At 38.6% G+C, this 8,700-nt stretch overlaps 1 long non-coding RNA gene across 1 annotated transcript; it reads left to right on the forward strand.

Annotated features, from left to right (window-relative positions):
• Positions 1-4,770: 4,770 nt before the first annotated feature.
• On the forward strand, positions 4,771-7,737 carry LOC128810706 (uncharacterized). Its single transcript, XR_008438117.1, has 2 exons — positions 4,771-4,852; positions 6,365-7,737. It is a non-coding gene; the product is annotated as an uncharacterized LOC128810706 (long non-coding RNA).
• The last annotated feature ends 963 nt before the right edge of the window (positions 7,738-8,700 follow it).

The following is an 8,700-nucleotide window of genomic DNA, read 5'->3' on the forward strand; positions in this document are numbered from 1 at the left end:
ACTGGTTTCTCCTTATGACAGTCAGATTACAGAGCTGCCAGTGGAAGACCCTCAGCACTACAAAATGCTAAAGCATCCAAGGCCCTGTACAGTGCTTGGTTTTAGCTGATGAGTGACTGTCTGCAAGAAACAGGTAATGAGAGAAAAGGTGTCAAGAACTACCTGGGGAGAGCCTTTCAGAGAAAGACCACAAGACTTAAAACAATACTGTGCCAAGGCAAAATATCAGGAAAACTCTCTTAAATTCCCTCAGTGAAACTTACACTGTGCTGGGGATTACTGTTTTAAGAAGAGGGTGTTTAACTGCTTTGGCTGTATCATCTAGTGAGATACTCACCCTCTTGGTAAGATTTTTCTAAAATACATTTAAGCTTTCATGGCAAAACAGTCTTAGCCAGTCTTAACTGAATAACAGGAAATATGAGTTTATTTTGAACTCTTGCACAGACTTATACAAAGCTTAGTACCTCTAGGCCAAATTTCATTTTTGACATAGAAGAGGCTTGAGGCTGAAGTCCCCTAACCTAGTGAAGTTCTTCCCTTCTGGAAATTCTGTACTTAAGATTCTTAGCACCAGTGTACTTAAGATTGCTAGTTTGGTTAATGAAATAAAAGCCATTTGGCTAGAATTATCTAGAAGATTATCATAAATAAATCAACAGGAATGTATCTTGCTTGGGCTAAGTCTTTTGATTTCATAATTCCTAAATAGTGAGGAAATTTTATCTGAAGGATTCTGTTTACATAATTGGTTGTCATTTATCTTATTGTTAACATGACAGTGGAATCCAACATTCTTTGAATTGTTAGAAGTAAAAAATCACTAGAAAATCATAGTAAAGTATTTTTCTGACTCATATTATCAAAGGGAAATTGAATCTATTAACTTCTTCCACATCCGTTGATATGATTCAAACCTTATGTAACTTGTTTTGGGCTTTTTTTTTTTTTTGGTATTTGTAATTAAGAAATTATATTTCTATCTTTTTTCTTTTGACTTTGTATCTGAAAACAATTTTTAAATCCTGCATTCCATAAATATTCTGCTTAAAACAGAAATATTTCTAAAATCAAGAATGTATAATCTAGAGGAATTTGGTGCTGTCAACTGTTTCTGGATAGCATTAAATCTATAAAAAGGGTATCTCATAATTCAGCTGAGTCATCAAAAAAAACATGATTATGTTGATGTGCTATTTAAACTATCTGGGAAAAAAAAATGAGGAAACACAAGAGTCCAAAATGCAAGTAGTAGAATGTGGTCCAGTGGAAGAGGACCTGGGGGTGCTGGTCAACAGCAGCTGAACATGAGCCAGTGTGTGTCCAGGTGGCCAGGAAGGCAAATGACACCTGGCCTGTATCAGCAATGGTGTGGCCAGCAGGACCAGGGCAGGGATTGTCTTCCTGTACTTAGCACTGGTGAGGCCACACCTCGAGTGCTGTGTCCAGTTCTGGGCCCCTCAGTTCAGGAAGGACATTGAGGTGCTGGAGTGTGTCCAGAGAAAGGCTATGGAGATGAGGAAGGGTTTGGAATACAAGTGCCATGAGGAGAGTCCGAGAGAGCTGAGGGGATCTAATCAGTCTTTGCAACTCCCTGAAAGGAGGGTGTAGCCAAGTGGGGTTTGGGCTCTTCTCCCAGGTAACAAGGGACAGGGCAAGAGGACACAGTCTTAAGCTGTGCCTGGGGAGGTTTAGGTTGAGTATTAGGAAGAATTTCTTCACAGAAAGGGTGATTAGTCACTGGAATGGGCTGCCCAGGGAGATGATGGTCACTGTCCCTGGAGGTGTTCAAGACTGGATTTGACGCTCAGTGCCATGGTCAAGTTGACATGGTGGTGTTCAGTCATAGGTTGGACTCAGTGATCTCAGAGGTCTTTTCAAAGCTGATTCATTCTGTGATTCTGTACTACATTATAACTTCATAATTATTTGATACATTTTTTTCTGGTTTAAGAATATTGAAGTACTAGTCTAATGTAATTATAATTAACTCAGTGGAGTTACTCTCCATTTTCCTAGTGGAACTAGGATAAGCAGTTTTTTCTCAACTGAAACTGTGAACATATTAAAAAGCCAAGGGCAGAAATGCTTACCTGATGGTACTTTACCAATGGGTTCTAGACTGTGTTAGGCTCGATCCTCAACTTTCAGTGTGATGTTTTCTGTCTTTTTTGAACTATTTCTCTTATAAAACACCCCAAACAATTTATGAAGCTATTGTGTTGCAAGGTTCACTGATGATTTGAATCCAGTGAAGTCAGTCAGTTCTAATATATTCTCTGTCAAGGTTCCAGCCAAACTCAGATTTTTGTAAAACAGGTAAATAAAATACTTTCCCTCCACAAAGGTGATTGGGAAGAACAAGACAAAGTGAAAAGATAGTAATTTCATAGGGAAAGGGGGTTCATGTTTACACTCCACTTGTCAGGAAAAATACTCCCTTTCTCATGGCTTATACTTCCAAGATGCCTGTTGGAATAAAAGTTTTAATCTCCTACAAATGCAGATGTCTCTGCTGACTAATATCTTCTTAAAAGTTACATCAGGCATAATATACTGACAAATGATAGGGTTAAAATGATAATTGTTAAAAACCCCATATAATATGGGCTTGCTCTTGGTTTATTACCTTGATTTTTTTAGAGAATATAGTAATATGAAAGAAATGGAGAGCGGGACCTTTTACACAGGAATAGTCCCTTCCTTTCCAGCCTATGGTACAATTTTCATTATGTTCATCATGGTAACAAGAAAAGATAGAAGGAAGTATAATTTTGTTTGAAAATAACAAATGCATCTCAAGTGTTACCAGCTTGTCTAATTCTGTGCTTTCAAGAGAGACTTTAAATGCTTGTTATAAGGCAGAACTATGCCTGGGAATTACAGAATACTTCAGTGAGCTTCGCTGGATTGCTAAGGAATAAATGAATTTGGCTCTGTAAGTATGACATAGTATACTTTAAATATACAAAATAAGGCAAAGGAAATTGTAAGTAAAGCTTTTTATCCCAGAGTATTGGAATCAACAAGGAAGGGCATAATTTAATCTCAGATCTTTATTACTGGTGATGATGGAAGAGCATGAAAGAAACCGGTTTTGCTTTCCAATCCCAAGTTGTTCACAGGAGAGAGATTTGAAGAAAAGCACTGGAGTTCAAGTATACTTGAGCTGGAGATCAGAGAAAAAAAAATGAGACTTTTCAAAATAAGCATGCTCTAAAGTTATTTTTCAAAATAGCTTTATACATTAATAAGTACAATAAGTCATGAATTAAATAACTGGAAATTGTTCCCTCTTTTGATTTTTTTTTTAAAGAAGAAAAAGAGAATAAAAATGAGGGGGAAAAGTGAAATTTCCCAGTGGAAAATATCTTTAAATGTTGTATCCCCAGGATATTTGGGGAAAATAATGGGCTATTATGAAAAAGCTTCAGTATAATGAATGTGCAACAACTTGTAGTGAATATTATTTTCACGGAATCACAGAACAAGCTGTTGGAAGGGGCCCTCAAGGATCAAGTCCAACTCCTGGCCCTGCACAGGACCATACCTAAGAGTCACACCATGTGCCCAAGAGCATTGTGCAATTGCTGCTTGAACTCTGTCAGTCTGGTGCTGTGACCACTTCCCTGGGGAGCCTGTTCCAGTGCCCAACCACCCTCTGGGTGAAGAACCTTTTTCTAATATTCCAGCTGAACCTCTCTTGACACAACTTCAGGCCATTCCCTTGGATCTTGGTAACTTCACATCTGAAAAGGACTCTACATGCCAATGAACAGTAAGCAGTGCTTACTGTATATTCTTTTTCTATCCTTTACTGTTGGATCAGTTTAGGTTCAATTATGAAATATTAAGCAGCTATAGGATGATTGTACATGAAAATCTGAGTTGAAGATGATACATATATCACTAAACTTTTTGAAACAATAATTTGAAAACCATGTGAATTTAATATGTGAGTTTCCTGACCTCTGTTTCAGATACAGTTTCTGTCTTTGGATTTAAATATTTGCTTCCCTTTTCATTGTTCAGGAAATGAAGCTTGAAACTCTCTTAGCTTAAGACATTTACTTAAAATATTTTAAAAACCTTTTTAATTCATAGAAAATTGAGAGGATTTTTTTCATGAGGACTTTGGTAAAAGGGTTGTAAACTTTAAGCTTTATGTAGCAAGTGGGTACATTTGTTGAAATATAAGATATTCTCTGAGCTTTTTCTGAGTAAGGGAGGGCAAAATAATTTTTTGTCACATTCATGTATGTGAGGTAGGACCTGCAGAAGTTTACCAGTTTCTGTGGAATTAATTTTATTATGTTTTCATCTTATCTTATATTGTAAACTTTTATTACTGCTTTATTTACTACTGCATTAATTTTTATTTCATTACTGTGTTATTGGTCATCTTTCCTTCAGTAATTATGACATATTATGGATACTATATTGCTCAAATAAGGGCTGCAAATGTGTAACATTCACAACCCTAAATTTGACTCCTAAGTACAGGATTCTAAAGTAATACACAAATTTAAGCACTGCATGCCCTGCCTTCTAGGTTCATTAGAATCTGGTCAGCTCTGACCCAGAAGTCCACAGCTCTTAAAATAAGCACAACACAACCTTCTTAGAAGCCCTGCTAACTGGAACACAGATAGATCAATCCCGCAGTAAATTAATGCTCAAGTAAGCTGTCTAAAGAGCTTAGGGGGAGAAACAGGGAGGAACAGGGAAAGAGAGATGTATAATGCTTCATACTTGTTCTGTCTTTTTTAGGTTCAAAATCCATAGCTCTGTAATCAGATGGTGGACCTGGCTAAAATCTTCACCTCAGAAAACAGTTCAGAGTCAGAAAAAGGTGAAAGGGAGCTGTATCTCTTCTACTTATTATTTTTCTATGTACAATTTTTTTTAAAAAACCACCATACACCCTGGCTTAGGTTGCCAAATATGTCATTTCATCTGCATGGGGTAGCGTTCTCGTGCAGCAGGGCTGAATTTTAAGAGACGAGAGACTTAGGGTTGTTGTTTAGTAAAGTGGACAGGACAGATGTGGTACTGTGAGCATATGGACTGGACATTCATTTCAGGTAACTTAGGAAGAGCTTACAATTAAAACCAGAGACAGTCTTTATGTTTCCTGGCACCTGCATATTTACCTGCATTTACTGAAGGAATAATTTGTAATTTCTCAGAATTGTTGTCTGCTGTCAGCCTTCTCAATAAATTGGAGTCTAGGCTGGCCCTGGTTGCATGAAGGATGGGGTGTCAGAAATTGCAGCCCCATGTCCATTCTCCAGTTCTGTTGTAGGGCAGGAGGGGGGCTGCCAAGCCATGTCCTGCCTGCCAGTAGTAGTTTCACAGAAGTGAGTAGCTTGGAAAGGGTGGTGGTGAATATTTGCAGGTAGTGCTAGGTGCCTTGCTATGGGAGTTTCTGGGCTATATAAAATGGGTTACAAGGCAATCTGGAGATGTCAGCTGAGCATGCTGTATAAATACAGGCAGTATATTTCACACGTGGGTGAGGGTTGTACCTTACTGTACCTGTCTTCATGAGCCCACGATAATGGTCACAGTCACCATGGCAGATCCTACAAAAAAGCTGTATTCACAATAGTCTAATACATCCACAGCCTCGTGCATCAGTGTCAGACAGCATTTGTTCAGAAAGGATGGGACTCTGCTACAGGATACATTACAGAATACTACCCTGTAATGTTCATGGGCAAGGCAGAGGAACCAACAGCCATAGTGGATCTGGTTACTTGGGTTTGTTCAAGAACCAACAAGATTAGTGTTTTCACTCTATTGGATTATCTCACATGGACTTGCTCATCCCCAGCATTATATTTAGTAGGTCTTGGCTTCCCTTCCCAGCAGGGAGGTCATGGCTGGTCCACGAATGCTGGAGCCAAAGCCATGTTGGATCTTTGTGTGCCACTGCTCGTAGCTACTGGCCTCAGTCATTACAGACCAAGGTCCCTGAGCACCCCCTGGCAGCTGAGATTTTCACTGCCTTCTTTGCAGGCGTGTTTTTTTTTTTTTTCTCCAAAGCCACATCTTTTTTTTTTTGGGGGGGGGAACCTTCTTTGAGGCCCCTAGTCTCCTGTATTCTCAAGTAGTCTGTGTAAAAACACAATGCATGGTCAGCCTCCTAATTGGGGGTTCTGTCTCTGTATTAATTGAAGGAGTTGGGATGTGCTGCTATGTGCACAATGTTATTAAAATTTATATCCAGACTCTACTAGTTGCCAGTGGAAACTAGCAGTCTTCCTGAGGGTATAAAGTTCAGTTTCAGATATTCATACTGGTATAAACACATTTATCACCTGCTTGCTATTGCTTAACTTTTTTTTTTTTCCTGCAACAGCAATGCACCAAAGATGCCTGAAAATGCAAAAAGAAACCCTGCTCATTCTCAGGCTTTGTCCATGGGAAGTGGACTGCGTCACCATGCTAACCACAAGAAAAACATTCCAATCTTACAATGTTCCCTGTACTCATCTCAAATTAACTTCTCCAGAAGGGATAACATTTTAGGCGCATTTGTTGAGGAGGAAAATTGAAGCAGGGAGATGATAAAGACTTACTGAGAGCTAGCACAATAGCTTGGTGGCAAGACCAGGAAAAGAGGAAGAGATCTGACCTCACTCTGGTCTCTTGGAGTACTTAATTGTTGTAGGGGCCTCCAGTCGGTAATGAGTCTAAGACAGTGGAAAGCACAATTTCTCACGGGGGTGGGGGTTGTGGTGAAGATGTTCATTTCTCTCCTTTTGTTCAAGAGCTGTCTTTGAAGGCATTGTTCTTCCACAGCTGCAGTAGCCTACATTCATTGTGATAATTGTGGGACAATACATAGAATGGATGATTGATACATGAGATAAAGTTGTGTAAGAATATTACTAGACGATCATATGGAGATAATAAATTACACAAAGACAGCTCAAAGAAATAATCTAAAGACAATTTTAGTGGGGTACAATGTGGGAGATGGCACAGCAGATCCAAACAGGGATAAAAATGAGTAAGAGAAACCAACTAAAACATTTGCTGGAACAAGTCATATAACAGCACATGAGTTACAGTATTAAAGATAGGTGAGTAGTTCATGGGCAGAAAAGGAAACAAATTCTCTGTGCTCATGAAGAGCTCTGTACTGCCTATGCACCCTGTCATCTTTTTTTCCATATAAGAAGGAGCTGTAAGTGCACTTCTTTCTTTTGGTAGGAAATCCAGGTTTACTTACGGGGTCTGGATATTTAGGAGGTTGAGTCCGAGAGTCACCGCAAAGCGTGCAGACCAGTCTGGACATATTCAAAGAGTCAATAAGGTGCCATAGTAAAGAGATTGCTGCCTTACAAAATGTGAGGTGAACTCAATGCTTTCAAAGCAGAACACATATTGGTGTTCCTATCTGATGGGTGTAAGATATAGAAAGCAAAGAGCAGACAAAGTTTGGTTTGGATTTTATTTTATTTTTAAATTCTTTTTTGAGGCACCCTTTGTAAATTTGTTGCCAGTTCCATGTTAAGATGTTTGAGAGACAGGCTTTCTTACATTTTCCAACTCTTCTAAATTCTCACTATTTTTCAATCATACTGTATGGCCTTGACAGTTTGAACTCTCAGTGAATATAGTTTTAAGAACACCTTGAAAATTTTTATAATGAAAGAGTAGATTAAAAAGGGAAGATGCAATTGTTACTACTAAAGGAATATCTGAAATAAAGATACTTGCTTATTATTAACATTCCTCTACTGAGTCCACCACTTAAGTTTTTTTAGCAGATATGTAATAAACATGGCTGCTTCAGGAAAATGCAGTGGAAGGAGAAATGGTTTAGGCACTTCTGTGAACTGATCACCCTGTGGTTGTGGGCTTCTCCCATCTGAGAACAATAGCTACACCATAATGCTGTTATTGCCTCTGTGAGCTTGCTCAGAATCTCCTCTCTGAATGCAGCCTCAGCCAGGAAGGTGAAGGGGAAGCTGACTTTCCTTTCTCACTGTTGAACTTCTAATACAAATGTTGTTCTCTACAATATGTATTACTGCTTTCAGTCAACAGACTATGATCTCAATAATTACACCCTCCTTGCCTAACAAGACTGATATTTCTAAATGTCTGGGTTGCCTGTGGCATAAGGAATTTGATCCAAACTTGTTGAAGGCAGTGGGCATTTGTCTGTTGACTTCAGTAGTTTTTAAGGGATCTGAAACAGATACAGGATTTGGACCAGAGAGTAACTTTAACAGCTAATACTGCCTGCAGCAGCACAGCATTTTCATCACTATGTTAAATTACCTTAAGACATTTAAAGAGGTCAAAATTTTCTTCCCCTCCCAAAATACTGAAAACATTTCAGTAGCCTATGCTAATCTTCTGCAATATTTTTATACTGAAATATCATGAGCATCATGAACTACATACAGGCACAGAACATTGTGCAACTTACATGTTTTAAATTTTGAAGCCAGGTTCATTCATGACATCATGTGTTAAGTTGCCATCCCCCAGGGAAGGTGTGTGTGTGGGGTTTGTTTTTTTTTTTTGCTTCTTTTGGTTGGTTATTTTTTTTCAAACTGAGTTATTAGGCCCTGAAAAATGGAAGTGCTGATATAATCTGAACCAGTATTTCCTGAAGGGCCCTGTTAAAGCAATATTCTAAAAGTCTAATAGGTCCCATTGTGAGAGTCATTTGTCATT

Source organism: Vidua macroura, chromosome 1 (genome assembly GCF_024509145.1).
Source record: "Vidua macroura isolate BioBank_ID:100142 chromosome 1, ASM2450914v1, whole genome shotgun sequence".
NCBI classification, from domain to species: Eukaryota; Metazoa; Chordata; class Aves; order Passeriformes; family Viduidae; genus Vidua; species Vidua macroura.